Source organism: Arachis duranensis, chromosome 5 (genome assembly GCF_000817695.3).
Source record: "Arachis duranensis cultivar V14167 chromosome 5, aradu.V14167.gnm2.J7QH, whole genome shotgun sequence".
Taxonomy (NCBI): domain Eukaryota; kingdom Viridiplantae; phylum Streptophyta; class Magnoliopsida; order Fabales; family Fabaceae; genus Arachis; species Arachis duranensis.
Window position 1 is genome coordinate 47,552,124 of NC_029776.3, and position 12,250 is coordinate 47,564,373.

The 12,250-nt window shown below is 37.7% G+C and overlaps 1 non-coding gene across 1 annotated transcript; it reads right to left on the bottom strand.

Annotated features, from left to right (window-relative positions):
• Positions 1-7,295: 7,295 nt before the first annotated feature.
• LOC127747842 (small nucleolar RNA R71) lies at positions 7,296-7,404 on the bottom strand. Its single transcript, XR_008009789.1, has one exon. It is a non-coding gene; the product is annotated as a small nucleolar RNA R71 (small nucleolar RNA).
• Between the last annotated feature and the right edge of the window lie 4,846 nt (positions 7,405-12,250).

Sequence of the window (12,250 nt, forward strand, 5' to 3'; positions counted from 1 at the left end):
CCCAAGGACAATCCCTTCAGTCACCATAAAGTGACATTTTTCCCAGTTTAAAACTAGGTTGGTCTCTTGGCATCTTTTCAGTACAAGTGCTAGATGGTTAAGGCAGGAGCTGAATGAGTCTCCAACTACTAAAAAGTCATCCATGAAGACTTCCAAAAATTTCTCTACCATATCTGAGAAGATAGAGAGCATATACCTCTGAAAGGTTCCAGGTGCATTACACAAACCAAAAGGCATCCTTCTATAGGCAAACACTCCAGAAGGACATGTGAATGCTGTTTTCTCTTAGTCCTGAGGATCTACTGCAATTTGGTTGTAACCTGAATAGCCATCCAAAAAGCAATAATATTCATGACCTGCTAGTCTCTCTAGCATCTGGTCTATGAATGGTAAAGGAAAATGATCCTTTCTGGTGGCTGTATTGAGCCTTCTGTAGTCAATACACATACGCTACCCTGTAACTGTTCTTGTAGGAACCAGTTCATTCTTTTCATTATGAACCACTGTCATGCCTCCCTTCTTGGGGACAACGTGGACAGGGCTCACCCAGAGGCTATCAGAAATAGGATAAATAATCCCAGCCTCTAGTAACTTAGTGACTTCTTTCTACACCACCTCCTTCATGGCTGGATTTAGCCACCTCTGTGGTTGAACCACTTGCTTAGCATCTTCCTCCAATAGGATCTTGTGCATGCATCTTGCTGGGCTAATGCCCTTAAGATCACCTATGGACCACCCAAGAGCTGTCTTGTGTGTCCTTAGCACTTCAATTAGTGCTTTCTCTTCCTGTGGATTTAAAGCAGAGCTTATGATTACTAGAAAAGTGTCACCCTCTCCCAGAAATGCATATTTTAGGCATGGTGGTAGTGGTTTGAGCTCGGGTTTAGGAGGCTTATTCTCTTATTGAGGGTTTTTTAGAGGTTCTTTTATTTCCTCTGATTCCTCAGGCTGAACATCTTTAAAGATGTCCTCTAGTTCTGATTCAAGACTTTCAGTCATATTGACCTCCTCCACCAAAGAGTCAATGATATCAGCGCTCATGCAGTCATTTGGGGTGTCTGGATGCTGCATAGCTTTGACAACATTAAACTTAAACTCATCCTCATTGACTCTCAGGGTCAATTCCCCTTTTTGGATGTCAATGAGGGTTCGTCCAGTTGCTAGGAAAGGTCTTCCTAGAATGAGAGTTGCACTCTTGTGCTCCTCCATTTCCAGCACTACAAAGTCAGTGGGAAAGGCAAATGGCCCAACCTTGACAATCATGTCTTCAATAATGCCTGATGGATATTTAATGGAGCCATCAGCAAGTTGGAAGCATATTCAGGTTGGTTTGACTTCTTCAGCCAAGCCAAGCTTTCTGATAGTGGATGCAGGTATTAGGTTTATACTTGCCCCAAGATCACATAGAGCTTTCTTGGCATAAGTACCCTCTAATGTGCATGGTATCATAAAGCTTCCAGGATCTTTAAGCTTCTCTGGTAAGCTCTTTAAAATGACTGCACTGCATTCTTCAGTGAGAAAAACTTTTCAGTTTCCCTCCAATCCTTCTTATGACTTAAGATCTCTTTCATGAACTTAGCGTAAGAGGGTATTTGCTAAAGTGCCTCTGCAAATGGAATCTTTATTTCAAGAGTCCTGAGATAGTCTACAAAGTGGGCAAATTGTTTATCTTGTCCGCTTGACGGAGTTTCTGAGTATAAGGCATCTTGGCTTTATACTCTTCAACCTTAGTTGCTGCAGGTTTATTTCCTACAGAAGTGGTTGGAGAAGCCTGCTTAAGGGGGGTTGTTGTCAGCACTTGCAAGTGTCTGACCCCTTTGTGGCGTTTGAACGCCAGGATTGGGTGCTTTTTGGGCGTTTAACGCCAGATTGCAACCCTTTTCTGGTGTTTGAACGCCAGAATTGGCTACCCATTGGGCGTTTAACGCCACTTTCTTACCCTTTTCTGGCGTTTGAACGCCAGAATCATTGCTCTCTGGGCTCTTACTGTCCTCAGAGGGATTTTGGGTAGTTGGTTGGTCATCCTTTGTCAGTTGTTCCTTTCTTAGCTTTCTGCTCCTTTGAGTTGATACATTCAATGTCTTTCCACTCCTTAATTTAACAGCTTGGCATTCTTTTGTTATCTGTTTAGATAGTTGCTGTCTTGTCTGATTCAATTGTGCTTCCATATTCTTGTTAGCATTTTTGGTGTCTTGGAGCATCTCTTTAAATTCTGCTAATTGTTTTGTCTTAAGGAGTAATTGTTGATTAAGCTCAATAATATGTTCTTGAGGATTAGGATCAGTAATTACTGCCTTGGTCTCTTCCTTTATGTAGGACTCACTGCTAGAGTACAAATGTTGATTTCTAGTAACAGTATCTATGAGTTCTTGAGCCTCTTCAATCGTCTTTCTCATGTGTATAGATCCACCAGCTGAGTGGTCTAAAGACATCTGAGCTTTTTCTGTAAGCCCATAGTAGAAGATGTCTAACTGTACCCACTCTGAAAACATTTCAGAGGGGCATTTCCTTAGCATACCTCTGTACCTCTCCCAGGCATCATAAAGGGATTCATTATCCTCTTGTTTAAAGCCTTGGATGTCCAGCCTCAGTTGTGTCATCCTTTTTGGAGGGTGAAATTGATTCAAGAATTTGTCAGATACTGTCTCCATGTTTTTATGCTTGCTGTGGGTTGGTTATTTAACCACCTCTTAGCTTGATCTTTTACAGCAAATGGAAACAGTAATAATCTGTAGACATCCTGATCCACTTCTTTATCACGTACTGTGTCAGCAATTTGTAAGAACTGTACCAGAAACTCAGTAGGTTCTTCCTGTGGAAGACCGGAATACTGGCAATTTTGCTGCACCATGATAATGAGTTGAAGATTTAGCTCAAAACTGCTTGCTTTGATGGGAGGTATACAGATGCTACTCCCATATGCAGCTGTAATGGAGTTAGCATACGACCCCAGAGTCCTTCTGGACAGCTCAATTCCACTTAGGTCCATGATGGAAAAGAAAGATGATGTGGATTGCAAGTAAATTATATTTTTATTTTTTATTTTTTTATTTTATTTAATTAAAAGTGACCGAAAATATTAAAATAAAATAAATAGAAAATAAAATAAAATTTCAAAAAATAAAAGAATAAAATCAAAGAAAATTAAAAACTAAATTAATTAATTAATAAAAAAGATTTTGGAATTAGCAATTAAAAAGATATGATTGAAAATTATTTTAAAAAAGATATGATTGCAATTAAAAAAAAATGATTGAAAAGATATGATTGAAGAAATTAAAAAGATTTGATTTTTGAAAAAGATTTGAAAAGATCAATTTTTGAAATTAGAATTTTGACTTGACTAAAAAAAAGATATGATTTTGAAAATCTTTGACTAATTTAATGCAAAATTTCGAAAATTATGAGTAACATAAGGAAATGATATTTTTTTTATTTTTAAATTTTAATGAGGAAAGAGAAAAATAACAAAACGACACTAAACATAGAAATTTTAGATCAAAACAAAGAGAACAAACAAGAAAACTTTGAATGTCAAGATGAACACCAAGAATACTTTGAAGATCAAGATGAACACCAAGAACAAATTTTTTTTTTTATTTTTAAGTGAATAAAAGCACAAAAGACACCAAACTTAGAAATTTTTAGAAAATCACACACAAATTTTCGAAAATCTAAAGGAAAACACAAGGAAGACACCAAACTTAGAATTTTTAAAGATCAAGAAAGGACTAAGAACATGCAAATTCGAAAAATTAAAAGAAAACAAAAGCATGCAATTGACACCAAACTTAAAATATGAAACTAAACTCAAATAAAAGACTTTAAACCAACAAAAATAAAATATTCCTAATCTAAGCAACAAGATAAACAGTCAGTTGTCCAAACTCGAATAATCCCCAGCAACGGCGCCAAAAACTTGGTGCACGAAATCACAATCACAATTTTGCAATTTTGCACAACTAACCAGCAAGTGCACTGGGTCGTCCAAGTAATACCTTACGTGAGTAAGGGTCGATCCCACAGAGATTTCGGCTTGAAGCAAGCAATGGTTATCTTGTAATTCTTAGTCAGGATATCAGTAATTCTCAGATTTAGTTGTAAAAAGTAAAAGAACATGAAATAAGTACTTGTTTTGCAGTAATGGAGAACAGGTTGAGGTTTTGGAGATGCTACATCTTCTGAATCTCTACTTTCCTATTGTCTTCTTCTTCATGCACGCAAGGTTCCTTCCATGGCAAGCTGTATGTTGGGTTTCACCGTTGTCAATGGCTACCTCCCATCCTCTCAGTGAAAATGTTCAACGCGCTCTGTCACGGCACGGTTATTCATCTATCGGTTCTCGATCATGTCGGAATAGAATCTAGTGATTCTTTTGCGTCTGTCACTAACGCCCTACAATCGCGAGTTTGAAGCTCGTCACAGTCATTCAATCCCTGAATCCTACTCAGAATACCACAGACAAGGTTTAGACCTTCCGGATTCTCAAGAATGACTGCCAATCTGTTCTAGCTTATACCACGAAGATTCTGATCAAGGAATCCAAGAGATATCTACTCAATCTAAGGTAGAATGGAGGTGGTTGTCAGGCACACGTTCATAGGTGAAAATGATGATGAGTGTCACGGATCATCACATTCATCAAGTTGAGGAACAAGTGATATCTTAGAATAGAAACAAGCGTGATTGAATGAGAAACAGTAGTAATTATATTAATCCATCAGGACACAGCAGAGCTCCGTACCCCCAACCATGGGGTTTAGAGACTCATGCCATAGAAGATACAATATGAAACGTGTATTGTGTCATGAGGTGAAGATACAATAGCAAAAAGTCCTATTTATAGTGAACTAGTGACCTAGGGTTTACAAGAATGAGTAAATGACATAAAAATCCACTTCCGAGGTTCACTTGGTGTGTGCTTGGGCTGAGCATTGAAGCGTTCATGTGTAGAGACTTTTCCTGGAGTTAAACGCCAGCTTTTGTGCCAGTTTGGGCGTTTAACTCCAACTTTTGTGCCAGTTCCGGCGTTAAACGCCGAGAATTCTGAAGCTGATTTGGAACGCCGGTTTGGGCCATCAATTCATGGGCAAAGTATAAACTATTATATATTTCTGGAAAGCCCAGGATGTCTACTTTTCAATGCATTTGAGAGTGTGCCAATTGGGCTTCTGTAGCTCAATAAAATATACTTAGAGTGCAGGGAGGTCAGAATCCAACAGCATCTGCAGTCCTTTTTCAGCCTCTGAATCAGATTTTTGCTCAGGTCCCTCAATTTCAGCCAGAAAATACTTGAAATCACAGAAAAACACACAAACTCATAGTAAAGTCTAGAAATGTGATTTTTAATTAAAAAATAACAAAAACATAATAAAAACTAACTAAAACATACTAAAAATATACTAAAAACAATGCCAAAAAGCGTATAAATTATCCGCTCATCAGTATTCCGAGTAGGATTCAAGGATTGAATGAATGTGACAAGCTTCAAACTCGCGATTGTTGGGTGTAGTGACAGACGCAAAAGAATCTATGGATTCTATTCCGACATGATCAAGAACCGACAGATGATTAGCCGTGCTGTGACAAGAGCATTTAGACCATTTTAACTGAGAGGATGGGAAGTAGCCATTGACAACGGTGACGCCCTACATACAGCTTGCCATGGAAAGGAGTATGATGGATTGGATGAAGGCAGTAGGAAAGTAGAGATTCAACAGGAACAAAGCATCTCCACACACTTATCTGAAATTCCCACCAATGATTTACATAAGTATCTATATCTCTATTTTATGCATTATTTATCTTTATTTTCAAAAACCATTATAACTATTTGAATCCGCCTAACTGAGATTTACAAGATGACCATAGCTTGCTTCATACCAACAATCTCCGTGGGATCGACCCTTACTCACATAAGGTATTACTTGGATGACCCAGTGCACTTGCTGGTTAGTTGTGCGAAGTTGTGACATAGTGTGATTCACGTTTGAGGGCTCCAAGTCTTTGGCACCATTGTTGATGATCACAATTTCGTGCACCACTTTTTATCCTTAATCATCTTTTTCTTTTCTTTTGTTTGAGTCTTGTGTCAATCTTTAAGTTTGGTGTCTTTTTGGTGTTTCTTTGTTTTTTGAAAAATTGTTCTTAAGTGTTCTTCATTGTGTTCGAATTGTTCTTGATATTTTTCTTGTTTGATTTTAAAAATTTTAAGTTTGGCGTCTTTTAGATATTTTTCCTTTAATTTTTGAAAATTAGTTTCATTTGATCTTAAATTTTTAAATTTGGTGTCTCTTAGTTATTTTTCTTTTTTCTTTGAAATTTGAAAATTAAAAAAATACATATATATATATTTCTTTTATCTTTATCTTTCGAAAATCTTTGCTATCTTTTCTTATCTTGATTTAAAAATTTTAAGTTTGGTATTTTCTTGTTAGTAAAGTTTAAATTTTAAATTTCATATATCTTATCTTATCTTATTTTAATTTCAAATTTCAAAATCAAATCTTTTCAAATTTCAAAATCTTTTTCAAATATTTATCATATCTTTTTACTATAAATCTTCAAAATTTTAAAATTTTAAATTCTTATCTTTTTAAATCTTTATCTTAATCTTTTAAAAGTATGAATCTCAAAATTTTAATCTTATCTTTCTTAATCTTTTTAAATCTTTATCTTATCTTTCTTTTTAAATTTTAAAACTTAATATCTTATCCTCTTTTTAAATTTAAAACTTTTAATTTTTAATTCTCTACTTTCTTTTAAAATTGAATTTCAAAATCAAATATTTTATTTTCAAGTCTTGTTAGTTAGTTAGTTACTTGTTTAACCTCTATTTTCTCTCTATTTATTTTCAAAAAATATCCTTATTATAGGACATCTTCTTTCTTTTCCTCTTGACCTATCTCTCTAACAGAGGAGATACAAGGAAGGTCCTAGGTGACTTTACTGCTCCCACTTCTGATTTCTATGGGCGCAGCATCTCTATACCTGCCATTAGTGCAAATAGTTTTGAGCTGAAACCCCAACGAGTCACTCTAGTTCAACATAACTACCAGTTTCATGGACTTCCACAGGAAGATCCCAACAGTTTCATCTCTGATTTCTTGCAGATCTGTAGTACTGTCAAGACTAATGGAGTGGATCCAGAAATTTACAAGCTTATGCTCTTCCCCTTTGCTGTAAGGGATAGAGCTAGGTTATAGCTAGATTCTTAGCCCAAGAAAAGCCTGGACTCTTGGGAGAAGGTGGTCAATGCATTCTTGACCAAGTTTTTTCCACTTCAGAAGCTAAGCAAGCTTAGGGTGGAAGTCCAAATCTTTAGACAAAAAGAGGGTGAATCCCTCTATGAAGCCTGAGAGAGGTACAAGTAACTGATCAGAAGGTGCCCTCCTAACATGGTTTCAGACTGGACCATGCTAGATATCTTCTATGATGGTCTCTCTGAATTGTCCAAAATGGCATTCGACCACTCTGCTGGTGGATCACTCCACTTAAAGAAAATGCCTGAGGAGGCACAGGAACTCATTGACATGGTTGCAAACAACCAATTCATGTGCACCTCTGAGAGGAACCTTGTGAACAATGGGGTAGCTTAGAAAAGAGGAGTCATGGAGATTGACACTCTGAAGGCCATATTGGCTCAGAAAAAGATCTCGACCCAACAGGTCAACATGATCTCTCAGCATCTGACTGAATTGCAAGCAGCAATTGGCAGCACGCAAGAAAACTCCTATGAAGGAGATGCCTATGATCCAGATCAACTCATGATGGAGGAGGTTCATTATATGGGAAATTCCTTAGGGAATCCCCACAATGAGCCTTATGGAAACACCTACAACTCATCATGGAGGAATTATCCCAACTTTTTATGGAGGGATCAACAGAAGCCTTTGCAAGGCTTCAACAACAAACAAGGTGGAAGAACCCAGAATAGGTTCAACAATAGACCATTCCCACCTTCTCAGCAATAGATGGAGACTTCTAAGCAGAGCCTCTCTAACTTAGCTACTATAGTCTCTTATCTCTCTAAGACCACTAACAGTTTCATGACTGAAACAAGATCTTCCATTAGGAATTTAGAGGTACAGATTGGTCGGCTGAGTATGAGGATCCCTGAGATCCCTTCTAACACTCTTCCAAGTAATACTGAAGTAAACCCAAGAGAAGAATGCAAGGTCCTCAGTGTAGGAGCTGAGGCCAAAACTAAAAAAGAACTTTTGGCGGCCAGCCAGCTGGGAGTAGAGGCTGGGCGTTCAACGCCCAAAGAGGAGTAAGTCCTGGCGTTAAATGCCACAATGGGGGAGGATGGGCGTTGAACGCCCACTAAGGACCCCTTTGTTAGAGATATAAAAGAAACCAGAGCTCATGAGGAGACAATAGGGGTTTCCTTGAATGGCTTATTGCATATTATAGACTTTGAAGAATATTCCTCCTCTGATGAGGAAGAGGAAAATAGGAAAGAGCAAGTTGCTCGGTACTTAAGAATTTTGATGAAGCTGAATGCTAAATTATTTGGAATAGAGACATTGGAAGACGAACCTCCAGTGCTCACTAAGGAACTCAATGCCTTGGTTCAGTAGAAACTATCTCAAAAGATGTTAGATCTCAGACGCTTCCTAATTACTTGCACCATAGGGACAATTACCTTTAAGAAGGCTTTACGCGACCTAGCGTCAAGCATAAACCTCATGCCTCTCTCTATAATGGAGAGGATGGGAATTTTTGAGGTGCAAGCTGCCAATATCTCATTAGAGATGGCAGACAAGTCACTGAAAAAGGCATATGGTCTTGTAGAAGTTGTCATAGTAAAGGTTGAAAACTTTTACATCCCTGAAGATTTTATAATCTTAGATACTTGAGAGGACGAGGATGAATCCATCATCCTTGAAAGATCTTTCTTAGCCACTGCCAATGCCATAATTGATGTGGCAAAGGGGGAGCTCGTTCTGCAGTTATGGAAAGATCACATCTTGTTCAAGATGCCTAAACCTAACTCCCTCTCTAAAGGAGAGACAACTGTGCAACACTTGGTGTTCCAACCCTTTCTCTCTCTGTGTGTAGAGCTTTGTAGAGCTCTCAGACTCCAAATCCTAAATTTGGTGTTGAGAAATCATCATAAAGTGATGAGAATGAAGGTACTAAGAAAAAGGTACCTAAGAGCTGGAGGGATAAGAAAATCCCCCACTGAAGGCCTCTCACTTGGCATAAGAGGTGTCTTAATAGACAGCCCAGTCATTCCACACCATGTGAACAATATCCTGTCTCTAGAACATGTGGAGCTCCTCCATTAAAGAATAGGAAGGAAGTTCACTGTGAGGGGTGAAGTTCTGAACCCCTACCTATCTCCGTAAAGGAGCTGACCATCAAGATAGTGATGTTAAAGATGTGTTTGTTGGGAGGCAACCCAACCATAATTATAGTATTCCTATTTTTTTTAGTTATTTCTATTTGAGTTATATTAAGTTATTTTCATAGTTATTTCCCTTTAAGTTTGTGATCATGTGCATTAGTCAAAACAGAGACAGAGACATTTAGAGATGGAAGAAGAACACCTGAAGTAAACCCCTTGCTGGCGTTGAACACCACACAAAAATGCAGGTGATGAGCGGATAATTTATACGCTTTTTGGCATTGTTTTTAGGTAGTTTTTAGTATGATCTAGTTACTTTTAGGGATGTTTTCATTAGTTTTTATGCTAAATTCATATTTCTGGACTTTACTATGAGTTTGTGTGTTTTTCTGGGATTTTAGGTATTTTCTGGCTGAAATTGAGGGACCTGAGCAAAACTCTGAGAAGGAAGCTGACAAAGGACTGCTGATGCTGTTGGAATCTAACCTTCCTGCACTCGAAATGGATTTTCTGGAGCTACAGAACTCCAAATGGCGCACTCTCAACGGCGTTAGAAAGTAGATATCTAGAGCTTTCCAGCAATGTATAATAGTTCATACTTTATTCGGAAATTGATGACATAAACGGGCGCTCAACGCCAGTTCCATACTGCATTCTGGAGTCAAACGCCAGAAACACGTCACGAACCAGAGTTGAACGCCCAAAACACGTTACAACTTGGCGTTCAACTCCAAGAAAAGTCTCAGCTCGTGGATGGATCAAGCTCAGCCCAAACATACACCAGTGGGCCCTGGAAGTGGATTTATGCATCAATTACTTACTCCTGTAAACCCTAGTAGCTTGTTTAGTATAAATAGAACTTTTTACTAGTGTATTAGTCATCTTTTGACTGTTTAGTCTTTGATCATTCGTTCTTGTGACCACTTGGGGGCTGGCCATTCGGCCATGCCTGGACCTATCACTTATGTATTTTCAACGGTGGAGTTTCTACACACCATAGATTAAGGGTGTGGAGCTCTGCTGTACCTCAAGTTTTAATGCAATTACTACTATTTTCTATCCAATTCGATTTATTCCTGTTCTAAGATATTCTTTGCACTTCAACTTGATGAATGTGATGATCTGTGACACTCATCATCATTCTCACCTATGAACGCGCGTGACTGACAACCACTTCCATTCTACCTTAGACCGGGCGCATATCTCTTGGGTTCCTTAATGAGAATCTTCATGGTATAAGCTAGAATTGATGGTGGCATTCATGGGAATCCGAAAAGTCTAACCTTGTCTGTGGTATTCCGAGTAGGATTCCGGGATTGAATGACTGTGACGAGCTTCAAACTCCTGAAGGCTGGGCGTTAGTGACAGACGCAAAAGAATCACGGGATTCTATTCCAACCTGATTGAGAACTGACAGATGATTAGCCGTGCTGTGACAGAGCATTTGGACCATTTTCACTGAGAGGATGGGATGTAGCCATTGACAACGGTGATGCCCTACATACAGCTTGCCATAGAAAGGAGTAAGAAGGATTGGATGAAAGCAGTAGGAAAACAAAGATTCAACAGGGACAAGCATCTCCATACGCTTATCTGAAATTCCCACCATTAATTTACATAAGTATTTCTATCCTATTTTATTTATCTTTTAATTATCTAATCCAATCACATTTGAATCAGCCTGACTGAGATCTACAAGATGACCATAGATTGCTTTATACCAACAATCTCCGTGGGATCGACCCTTACTCACGTAAGGTATTACTTGGATGACCCAGTGCACTTGCTGGTTAGTTGTGCAGAGTTGTGACTAAGTGTAATTCACGTGTGAGAGCTACCAAATTATTGGAGCCATTGTTGATTATCACAAAATCCCTGCACCAATTTTTTGGCGACGTTGCCGGGGATTGTTCGAGTATGGACAACTGACGGTTCATCTTGTTGCTCAGATTAGATAATTTTCTTTTCAAAAACCTTTCAAAAATCTTTCAAAAAAATTTTATTCCTATTTTCGAAATTTTTTTTAAATAGATCATTCTATGGCTTCAAAACATTTAAGAATGGATTCCAGAGTTTCATGAAGCATGTTGAATCCTGACTGGCTGCAAAGCCATATTCAAACTCCTTTGGAATTGGTCTTCAACTAATCACCACAATGCATGTAATTCCATCCTAAAGCTGACTGGCTATTAAGCCATGTCCAACCCTTTGATTGGAGCTTTGGGCTAATATTGAAAGATTCTTGGAATTCTTCTTAAAGATTTTAAATTTCTTATTTTCTTTTTCCTATATGTTTTTCGAAAAAAAAAATAAAATACAAAAAATGAAAAAAAATCAAAAATATTTTGTGTTTCTTGTTTAAGTCTTGAGTCAATTTTTAAGTTTGGTGTCAATTGCATGTTTTTAAAATTATTATGCATTTTTCGAAAATTCATGCATTCATAGTGTTCTTCATGATCTTCAAGTTGTTCTTGGTAAGTCTTCTTGTTTGTAGAACCTATGCACAATTACTCAAGAGGGGGGTGAATTGAGTATTGCAACAACAATGAATCTTTTTGCGAAAGTTAAAGACAATATACAGAAGTGTTATTGTACTAGTATTTTTCCAAGAGCTTAACTCAATTGCTAAGCATTTATAAGGAGCTTTTACTTTCCAATAGACACCAACTCAAATAAATTGATCAAGATTTTCACCAATCGGACTTAAGCTACTCCTTAAGTACTTACGAAGCTACTTTTCGATCACAATTTATTTGCTCAAAGGTAAAAGACAATAATATTGAAGAGATGAGTTTGGAGAGATGCAAACGCTATTTAGAGTGGTTCGGCACAATCCTTGTCCTACATCCACTTTCTTTCTCAATCGCAATTGAGAAGTTCCACTATTGCCAAGCTTCA